The 11,868-nt window shown below is 32.9% G+C and overlaps 1 long non-coding RNA gene across 1 annotated transcript; it reads right to left on the bottom strand.

Moving 5' to 3' along the window:
- Window positions 1–6,761: 6,761 nt before the first annotated feature.
- LOC126878650 (uncharacterized) lies at window positions 6,762–9,373 on the bottom strand. The gene is made up of 2 exons (XR_007695722.1): window positions 8,740–9,373; window positions 6,762–6,943 (listed from the first exon to the last, which is right to left on the bottom strand). It is a non-coding gene; the product is annotated as an uncharacterized LOC126878650 (long non-coding RNA).
- Window positions 9,374–11,868: the final 2,495 nt, after the last annotated feature.

The raw sequence follows: 11,868 nt of genomic DNA, 5'->3' as shown, positions 1-11,868 counted from the left end.
GCCCGGTGGATTCGATATGCAAAATGGCCAGAACATCGAGGCCATGGGCGACAACGATATGTACAAATATCTTGGAGTATAGCAGGCGCGGAAAATTGACCATAAGCAAATGAAAACTGAGATAACTACTGAGTTTATAAGAAGGGTAAAACAGCTGCTTCGTTCACAGCTTAACAGTAAAAATTTGTTTAAGGCACTGAACACCTACGCTTGTTCCGCGCTTAGCTATTCATTTGGTATTGTTAAGTGGACAAAAACGGATGTAGAAAATCTTCAGCGAAAAGTACGAACACACCTCACAAAGGCACAAAAACACCACCCTAAAAGTGCAGTAGAACGAACGACATTACCCCGGTATTTAGGAGGAAGAGGACTTATGGATATAGGTGAGCAATTAGATAAACAAATTGCTAATTTAAGAACTTATTTTCAGATGCAGGCTGAGACATCTACTCTACATCGCGCTATCTGCGCAGTAGATGACACAACACCGATCAAACTGAGGGAAGCAGAACTGCGCATAAACCACCTTACTAAGGACGAAAAAGTGCGCGCCTGGATGGGTAAACCTTTGCACGGGCGACATCCCAATGAGGTCAGCCAAGACTATGTCGACAATATAGCGTCGAACTACTGGTTGACATCAGGAAAGATGTTCCCTGAAACGGAGGGTTCATTACTGGCCATTCAGGATCAGGTTATACCAACCAGAAACTACCTGAAATATATCATCAAAGACCCTCAGGTTCAAAACGACAGATGCCGATATGGATGTCAAGCCCAAGAAACCATCCAACATCTTACAGGGGGCTGCCAGGCATTTGCTGCAACTGAATACAAGGAACGGCATGACGCAGTGGGAAAAATCCTTCATCAAGAGATAGCTATCAACCTGGGACTTCTCCAAACGGACCATCTCCCGTATTATCAATACGTCCCTGAGAGTATGCTTGAGGATGGCAACTACAAGCTATACTGGGACCGCACTGTGCTCACAGACCAAACAGTGGCACATAATAGACCAGATCTCGTGCTAGTTAATAAATTAACAAAACAAACCACACTAATTGATGTGGCGATACCTAACAACAATAATCTACGTAGTAAATTCACTGAAAAGATCGCCAAGTACAGAGATCTAGAAATTCAAATACGAAGGCAATGGAAAATGCAAAGTACCCAGATGATACCTATTGTTATGTCTACTACTGGAGTCATTCCGAAGAACCTCCTCGAAAGCATAAAAAGGCTGGGTCTAAATGAACATCTTTACAAGACCATGCAGAAAGCTGTACTTATCGCAACGGCCAGATGTGTACGAAAAATTTTTGGGAGATACACCTGCATACCAAGTCACCTAGGGCTCGATAACACGGAAAGAGTCCCACCAGAGCTCAATCCTTTTGATACCGTAGGTATCTGGGATGAGTCAATTTTCCCCTTAGAGGGAGTGTGAGCCGTATGGCTAAATCTGGATAATAAATCACACGGAATGATTAATGTCTGGAAAGAGTATTACAAGCCTGAACTCAAATGACACACCAAGCTCAAGGGAAGACGAAAACATGACACAGATGATAGAGAAAGATTAAGTCAACGAAGTAGCAAAAATAATTAAAAATGGAAAACCTGAAGGAGCAGATAAAATAGAATCAGAAATTATGAAATAAAAATGAAAAGACTGGACAATTAATCTTATTCTACCAATTTATAAGAAAGGGGTCAGAACCAACTGGGACAACTATAGAGCGATTTGGCTTTTAAAGTATATACTAAAATTATAGAGAATAGAGAAGTAAAAGATGACAGTAAATATCAAGAAGAGGAAGATAATGAGTTTTAATAGCAAAAATGCCAATACAATATGTATCATAAAAAACTAGAGAAGATTTCAACATTTAAATATACCTAGTAGTATTCAACTCTATCTACTGTTTTTTTAAACTTGATGAAAATTTATAATATAATAAAAAAATTTGAAAAAAATATTTTTAAGAAACACTTTTCTTTAGTTACGAGTGACTAAAAGTAAACATATTATAAAAAATCTAACACATTCGTGAACGAAAAGCGTGGCACGTCTTCATCGAATAAACGGTTTTCGCACCACGCTTTTCTTTAACGAATGTGTTAGATTTTTTTAATTTTTTTTTATTTTTTGCTTTTTAGTTGACTTTTTTTATAATATGTTTAATTTTAGTCACTCGTAACTAAAGAAAAGCGTTTCTTAAAAATATTTTTTCATATTTTTTTATTTTTTATTTCTAAGTCTTACATTTTTCAAATATTAAAATATATCGTCATGGTTATTCAAATATGTATAAAACATGATGTACAAACATGAAAAGTAGTCGGAATCGGCAAAAAGTTTGAAACATTATGGTTTACTTATGAAGCATAACGAAAACAATAATTAACGTAAAAAGTGAAATTATGTATAGTTCATATAATTAGCTACAATCTGTAAAAGTTTCAAGTTTCTTTATTGTAAAAAACAAGAGAATTCGAACATTTTCCGTCAAAATCGTTTTTTTATTTAAACAATGAATAAACAAAAAAAATTTATTTACTATTCGTGTATTGTTCCCGCGAATGCGGGAATTGACTATTGTATGTCTGCAAATTTTTAGTCATTGGCATTGAAGAAAAGGCAGTCAAATTAACGTCCAAAGATTTGACCCAAACGATTGAACTAAAGAAAAGCGTTTAATTAATTAATACGACAAAACGAATTCTAATGTTAATTGTAGCACAAAACGTCTCTACCGGTGGTTTTTCTAAAACTACGATAAAAATACGAATTTTCTTGAATTCGAGTTTTGGTTGAAGTTTTGTTTCGTATCGTATCGAAATTTGACACGAATAAACGCCGATTTATATATAAACAAATAATATGATCGTTCAAAATTTGAAACTTTATTTTTTATTTATGAAGCATAGCGTAAACAATTAACGTAAAAAGTGAAATTATGTATAGTTCATATCATTAGCTACAATCCGTAAAAGTTTCAAATTTCTACATTGTAAAAAACAAGAAAATTTAAGCATTTTCCAATAAAATCGTTATTTAAAAAATTATTAAACCTAAAATTTTTTTTATTGACTATTCGTGTATTGTTGCCGCGAATGCATATGTCTGCAAATGTTCATTCATTTGTTTTGAAGAAAAGTCAGTCAAATTAACGTCTAAAGATTTGTCTATTGAAGTAAAGAAAAGCGTTTAAAAATACTGTACTGTAAAGTTTGATACTTTTCATTTGTAAGTATTGCAGATATAATTTTAAAACGCTCGCAACTCACTTATTTGACGCGTTTGATATAAAAAAATACCTTAAATACTAAATTGGGCACTAAAGTTTTTTTATGGTTGAAGAAAAAATATCTTTTTATCACTTTTTATTTCCTTTTCATATTTTGAGAGACCATGACGGTTAACTTCCCCCTATACAAGTTCTTTAACGAATGTAAATCCGATTAGGCAAACCCTTACCTTTTTAACCTCATCTGTTAAAAAGAATTGGCGTCATTAAAAATATTATAGATACAGAACTCTCTAATTGCCAACGTAAAAAGGATCCAGGGACGAAAATTTTAACTTTTGCTTAGTGAAGCACACAATTCTGTGACTGTGATATTGTTTTAAAAGATTTGGCAAGTACTTTAATACGCATAGTACACATTTACAATATGTAAATACATATACTAAAAATAATGATAAAAAAATATTGAAAATATTCTCAAAAGAAAGTAAGAAACGAACATAAGAACTAAATACAAGGAGAAATATGTAAAGGGTTTTTGCAAATATCTTCCTGTCCCTAACACTTTATTCTGCCCTTGTGTTATAACGATTGGAGGCTGAAAAGACATAAGGGCTAAAAAGAAAATATCACGAAGATAATTCCTTGTGTGGACCAAGGGGTGACTCTAGATGGTTCACCATCTTGAGTCCGATCGTAATGACTTGATTACACGTAACGAGTACAGTGGCGAGACAGCAAACTGTTACTAGACCGAGACAGTGGTGAGGGCGAGAGATGGTTTATACGTATTTGGCAATTTTTGAATTTGGAGGCGAGTCAGTCCAGTTTCGATTCACAAAAACAAGGAGTAGTGTACTTATAGATCGTAAGGCTAACATTAAACATATTATATCAAAGAGCTTATACCCCTGCTTATACAAGAATTATTGAAGGATCTATTATGAGAAGGAGATAAGCGTCTTTGGACAATAGACAATGGATTTTAAGAAGACCAAATCTCGGTGCTCCCTATTTCTTCGATTTATGGATTTTTTTATTTCTTGTCTATATGTCGAATTTAAATTTTTTATTTTATTTTACTTCTTGAGTTTGAAAACCAACAATATTTATTTCTTCTACAATCGATAAATATTATGCTGCATCACCTTTTTGGTTTATTTTTATACTCCAAAGGTTTGAAATTTCATAAGCAGGGGTGTGACTTATCTATACAAATGAACTAAACTTTATTGTCCTATCTGCGTTCCATTTGTTAGCTATTTTTTAAGAATCACAAATCACATTGATTAACACAAGTCGTGTCTTCTGATGAAGTGGTAATATGCATAGTTACACAGCGAGTGTTGTTTACACATACCGAGTGGATTGGCGAGATACGATTGAAGGGTGGGAGGTCGAAGACACAAGAATCTACAGGTCGAGCAAGTCTCGTAAATTTCACGATTGCGAGCCACGCTTCACGCAACCGTGTTTGCGTACTTGTGTTTCGAGTTGCGTGGTCGTGCTGAGTTATATTTACCAATTCGCGCAATCGTACTTGAGAGGCTGTGTCAGGTGAGGTGTTTGAAAATTTGTGTAACTTGATTCTGTGGTGTGAAGGTGGTTAAACTTTTGGTTTATTTTTTTTTCGCAGAAAATTTTTAGATGAACTAATTGTATGATGAAGATAACACAGAAAATACAAGAGGGCAGCATACTTTGCAAAACAACTGTTACAATTTGAAATCAACAAGTTGTTGTCTTGCAGGTAAAAAAAGTGACTTTTTAAAAAAATTATATCTTGGAAACTAAAAATTATTTTTATTTATAATTGAAACATGTAAAAGTATAGTATTCTCAAAAAAATTTTAGCCAAAAATATTCATTTTTGTAGAGTTGACTGCAATTTTTCGACAACAGCCCTTTTTTGCGGTGAGCAGCATAACAAGTCCAGTCTCATCTGAAATCAAAGTTTCTTGTAGTTTATACCTCTGGCTAGTGAATGAACAAAGGATTTTTTATTAGATGAGGTCATTTTTGTTTTATAAAAAAAAACTACTTTAAAAATGAGAAAAATTGGGGTCAAAAATGTGTTTAAACTTATGTAAAATCTTTAAATTTCATTTTTTTAATTCCTTCGTTCATATTCTAGCCAGAGGTATAAACTACAAGAAACTTTTTGATTTCAGATGAGACTGGACTTAGTTATGCTGCCAACGCAAAAAAACTTAAACTCTACAAAAATGAATATTTTTGGCTGAAACTTTTTTTGAGACTACCTTAAGTACTATACTTTTACATGTTCCAATTATAAATAAAAATAAATTTTAGTTTTCGAGATATAATTTTTTTAAAAAGTCACTTTTTTTACCCACAAGACCTATGTAACCCCTTAAAAAAATGTTTCGAAGAATGTTTGATGGCCAAGATGCATACATATATTTAGAAGGAAAGTTCCTGATTTCTGTAGTATAATACATAATACCAAAGAGGAAGTAGCCCTAAGCGCCGGACTCCACTTGCGATTTGTAGTTGTGAAGATTGAACACATTCTTTCAAAAGAAGTCAATCCATGATTATTTAGTCACAAATGGATTGACTTGTATTTGAAACAATGTGTTCAATCTTCCTGATTACAAATCGCAAGTGGAGTGCGGCGGTAATAACACCAAAATATTCCATATAGGTCCATAGAAGGTACACAGACATTGAAAAATTCCTGGAATATCCCCGAAAATCCCAGGAAAATCCTGTGTCAGCATTTTAAACATTACCTGAATGTCTTATTGGAACATTCCATGAATGTCCACGAATGTTCTCTGGACATTCAAAATATATTTTGTAGACATTCCCTGGATATACCAGAAATACAGTGATGAGCGCTCTAATAACCGGCAAAATAGCACAAAAAATGTATTAAGTAGTGAGATAAAAAGACATGAACCTAGTCGAGCTGGGAAATTTAGCGATATTAACTTATACATTTAGATTGTATTGATTGTGTACCACCTTCAGACGTATCAGACGAGTTTGGAAACTACCACTGTCACAGTGACAATTTTAGTTGACATACTCCTCCGATATGTGTAAAGGTGGGATCAATATAACGTAAATTTAAAGGTTAATTTCGCTAAATTTCCCAGCTCGACTAGTTTCATTTCTTTTTATCTCACAACTAAATATGTTGCCCATATTTTGCCGGTTATTAGGGCACTCATCACTGTACATCCTTGCTGATGTGACAATACCTCCTATCTGTTTTTTCATGAGTTTTGTATGAGAGATGGAAAAACATGTTTTAAGGTCACCTCCTGTGTTCATATGTAAGTTTTGACTTGTTTTGTAGTTCATAGATAGTTTAATTTACTACAAAACAAGTAAAAAAATATCATATGAAAACAGGAGGTGACCCTAAGACAAGTTTTTAGTCTCTCTTACAAAACTCATGAAAAAAAAACAGATAGGATGTATTATTACATCACTGACGATATGTGGCCATACCAAATAATACATCCTTGATAAATATAAACATTTTTATTGAACAAAATCTTTTCATACATTTTTTTAATGCAATTTACTGATATTCCTAAATATTTCAAAAACATGTGTCACATTTGCTTTGTAAACCTTTCTTTTGCCTTTCGTAGCCACATATTCCGTTTCCTTCCTGGTTTTTTGTAGACCACTTCTCTCAGCTGATTCTAAAAAAAAATAAAATAAATGGTAATTTTTCTATCCTTTACAATTAACAATCAGAAGAAATATTATTTACAGATAATGATATGCATAATAATAATAGGTTTGTTCTAGCATCAGTTTCAAACAGTTTGAAACCATCAGCGAATAGTGGACCAGCGCGAGTAGAGGGGATCGCACTGGTGACTGTATTATGTTCTTTTACTGACCAACTGTTTGCTGACGGTTTTTGACTAGTTTGACTGTTTGCTAGAATAAACCTAATAATAATGAATATTTTGTATTTTGACAATGACATCTGATGTGGAAGTCAAAACATTTATAAAATTATTTTTTCAAGTTAACTTTCACATGCGCGTCTTAAAATTGTACTTTTAATACTTATATCATAAATAACTATTAAAACTATCTTAAGAGGAAACAGTATCGATCAACAGGTAGCGAAAATGTGTTCCAAGATTGCGGCTGTAATTTTGAATATTTTTCAAGATATTTGGCACACATATTCGTAATATAATAAAGAATGGCGGTATAGAGCCCAATTTGAAAAATATATTAATATGTGGAAATTACTCTGTAATTAAATACAATATAAAAAAAACGAGCTTGTACCGCCATTAAAAAGAACAAAAAAATACACTTTCTTCAAATACAACTTTTTTATCCGATTTTGTGTTATTTTGGAACTACTAAAATTTTTTATTTCATTAGTAGTTCCAAAATTACACAAAATCTAGGCATCGGATAAAAAAGTTTATTTGAAGAAAGTGTATTTTTTTGTTCTTCTTAATGGCGGTACAGGCTCGTTTTTTAAATATTGTATAATTACAGAGTAATTTCCACATATTAATATATTTTTCAAATTGGGCTCTGTACCGCCATTCTTTATTATTTTACGAATACGTGTGCCAAATGCCTCGAAAAAATATTCAAAATTACAGTGACAATCTTGGAACACGTTTTGGCTACCTGTTTATCGCTACTGTATTACCTTAAAACATTGTAATTTGCTAAACCAGTATATTTTACTCTACTACTACTCTACTAGCTACCTCATTTTCCACTGTTTCTAAAGACTTGTTTACATGGGTAGAGTTTTGAGGAGAGTAGAGTAGCGGTAGTACTCTACCAAAAATGGCTTGATACCATTCACATGAGGAGAGTACAAGTATAGTACTGATGCTAGTATAATGAAACCGATTTTTGTATTTTTAAACACTCTTGATTATAAGTGCACCTTAAATTCTTAATTTTTTGCTTAAGCTCGTTTACTCCAAAGCCCCCTTTGCCATTCTTTCGACGATTTCATCCTCCGCAGCTTGCTGCAAACTTTTATTTCTGTAGTACACACTACCTAAATTCCATAAACACTGGTATTCGCCATATTATAGCTCTACAAGTTTTAAAGTTTCATCTTCGGTGAACTTCATTTTCACTATTTACACAAAACACAATTCCAGCCAGAATGACAGCGCCCCCATGTACTCTCCTACCTACTCTATTCTGCCATAATTGAGCGTGTTCCATGGGTAGAGTGTGCAGCCGAGTAGACATTTTGGCAGTAGTGGTGGTCATAAAGTAGTTACTTTGCCATAGGTTGCTAGTCACTCTACTTTAACTCCAACTATACACTCTACCAGCTATTCTACTGTGCTGAGCATTTTTACAGGTAGAGTTACTCTACTCTATCAAGTACTTGCATCATTACTCTACCCGTGTAAACAAGTCTTAAATCTACTGAATGAAAATCTACTTAATCTTAATCTACTCTTAATGAAAAATGTCAAAATCATTTACCCACCTAGTATTATTGTAGAATTTAAGACAGTCCAGTGCCTTATAAACAATTTCAATATGAATATTTTTTCCTTTAATTCTCCTTTGATACCACTCCATTTTAGATTTTGGGGAACTTATTTCATTGTGTTTATAGCCCATATTTATTGAAGGAACCCAATCTGGAGATTGTTATTATCGATTAAGTCGGCTGGTTTTCCTATTTTCCTATAAGATTAAAATGTTAACATCTTCAAAAATCGTTACTGTTGTAATTGTAACTTACCAGATATAAAATGATTACAGCAGACAGGACAGGAAAATTTTCATTTCGCTAGTAAAACCTGTACATTGTATTGCATTTAACCATTGTTGTCTCTCAGATACCTTATTTAGTTCAGTTTAAAAGTGAACTTTACCTTGACTTTATCACAATTACTTTGCATTTCACACTTCAAAACACAACACCAATGAAGCATATTATCTTTCTAAATTAATACTTCCAGAGAAAATGTTAAATTAATCTTTGTACAACACAAAATTACAAAGAAATACAACTAAAATTATCTAAAACTCATTAAGAACAGATAGAATAAGATTTATCTTTTACACCCAGTAGCCATATTGACATATTGATTTAATTTTGACAGCATGTTGGAACGGCCATATTATTATGAATCTAGAAACGATTATATTTAAATTTGGTAAATAACTCCTCATGACCACGCAACTCGAAACACAAGTACGCAAACACGGTTGCGTGAAGCGTGGCTCGCAATCGTGAAATTTACGAGACTTGCTCGACCTGTAGATTCTTGTGTCGAAGACCCGGCCTAGTAAATAGAACAAGATCCGAGTCACTGTCTCGCCATATGACTGGGTCGAGTGCTCGGCCAAGTACTCGTTAGACCCGTGTTGAGTTGCCCCCCCCCCCCCACTTGCAAAAATCAAAAAACAAAGAGCCCTGATTTATGAGCTATTTATGAGCTTTCATATTCCGCAAACTAAAAATTTTGAGCTCTTTCCACTGAGCAGGAATTTAATACTATAGTGGGGGGGGGGGTTGAATCAGCCCCCTACTACTTAAAAATAGGAATATTGAATCGGTTTTTGCGGCAGAATTACGAGCTATTTATGAGCTCTTGAAATTATATAGTTTTGATTTTTGAGCTCATCCCCTTCACCCCCAAACAACCCTTTAATTGATTTAACTTAAGAGAAAAATGCTGAGAAAACTTAAAATATATCGTATTGCGGATATAATTCCTATAGCTTATATACTCTAAGAATAAACTATTAAATCACGTTCATTTCAATTATTGAGCTACAACCCCTTCGCAAGAAAACCACCCTATCTTCCCGGCTTAAGAGAAAGTTGTACTTAAAATGCATTAAATTAATTATTTGGCGACTACATATCATTTAATAATTTATAAGCTTCCAAATTACGCGCATTTAGATCAGTAAATTGCAATTTATTTTGTATAGTGCAGTCACTGAAGGTAAAAATAAACGATTACCTTCAATTTCGGTGAACCTTCATCGATTTTCACGAAAATTGGTCAGTGGTTAGAGGATACGTCAAGAAACAAAGGTGATACAGAGTACCACCTTGCGCCTTTACCCTGAGGGTGGATACCGCCCCTTCTCGGGGGTGAAAATGATTTTATAAAAAATAACCGCACAAATCAATAAAAGAACAAATTAGAAGCAAAATTTATTATATAAAGTTATTAAAATAAGTCAATACTTTTTAAGTTATTAAAGATCAAAGATTTTAATTATTCGTTAGAAAAAAATGCATGTTTTAAGCGGTTTTTCGTAAATCACTGAAAAACTGTAAGTTTTTACAAAAAAGTTAATAGTAGTTTAATTCGTATAGCTTATATTCTAAGAATAAACTCTTAAATCACGCGCCTTTCGATTATAGAGCTACAACCCCTTCGCAAGAAAACCATCCCATATTCCCGGCTTTAGAGAGAGTTGACTTAAAATAATTTAAATTAATTATTTGGCGACTACATATCGTTTAATAATTTATGAGCTCGCAAAATATATGCATCTCAATTATTGAATTGCCATTTTCTTTCTATAGTGCAGTCACTGAAGGTAAAAATCAACTATTACCTTCGATTTCGGTAAATCTCCATTCATTTTCACGAATTGACAATAACAACTTGCGGTTTTAGCCTGGGGTATATGTCAGCCCTTCTCGGGGGCGAAAATTACTTTATTAAAAATTAATAACCCCACAAATCGAGAGAGGGACAAATGGTAAGCAAAATTTGTTATATAATGTTATTTAATAAATCAATACTTTTTGAGTTATTAAAGTCAAATACTTTAATTTTTGTGAAAGAAAATGCCTGCTTTAAAGCGATTTTTCATAAATAACTCAAAAACTGTAAGCTTTTACACAAAAAGTTTTCATCGCTAAAATTGAAGCTAATAAAAAATATAATAAATTGCTTACTTGAAAAACCCTTTAATATTAATTTAAAGTAAGTTATTGGTAATTAAATATATAATTTTTTTCTGCGACTCTTCAAATCTAAGGATTCAAGCTTAAATAACGGGAAAGAGATGCATTTTATAACACTTAGGTACTAAATACTTGTCAAAGTATTTAGAAATACCTATCAAAAATGAGCTCCAGAAAAAGTTGATAGCATCAAAACCCGCTCACCAATTTTCGTGAAAATGAATGGAGATTTACCGAAATTGAAGGTTATAGTGGATTTTTACCTTCAGTGACTGCACTATAGAAAGAAACTGGCAATGCAATAATTGAGATGCGTATATTTTGCGAGGTCATAAATTATTAAACGATATTTAGTCGCCAAATAATTAATTTAAATTATTTTAAGTACAGCTCTCTCTTAAGCCGGGAATATGGGATGGTTTTCTTGCGAAGGGGTTGTAGCTCAATAATCGAAAGGCGCGTGATTTAAGAGTTTATTCTTAGAATATAAGCTATACGAATTAAACTACTATTAACTTTTTTGTAAAAACTTACAATTTTTCAGTGATTTACGAAGAACCGTTTCAATACATGCATTTTTTTCACGAATAATTAAAATTTTTGATCTTTAATAACTTAAAAAGTATTGACTTATTTTAATAACTTTATGTAATAAATTTTGCTTATAATTTG

Source organism: Diabrotica virgifera, chromosome 10, assembly GCF_917563875.1.
Source record: "Diabrotica virgifera virgifera chromosome 10, PGI_DIABVI_V3a".
Lineage (NCBI taxonomy): Eukaryota > Metazoa > Arthropoda > Insecta > Coleoptera > Chrysomelidae > Diabrotica > Diabrotica virgifera.
This window is presented reverse-complemented; position numbering and strand designations above follow the sequence as displayed.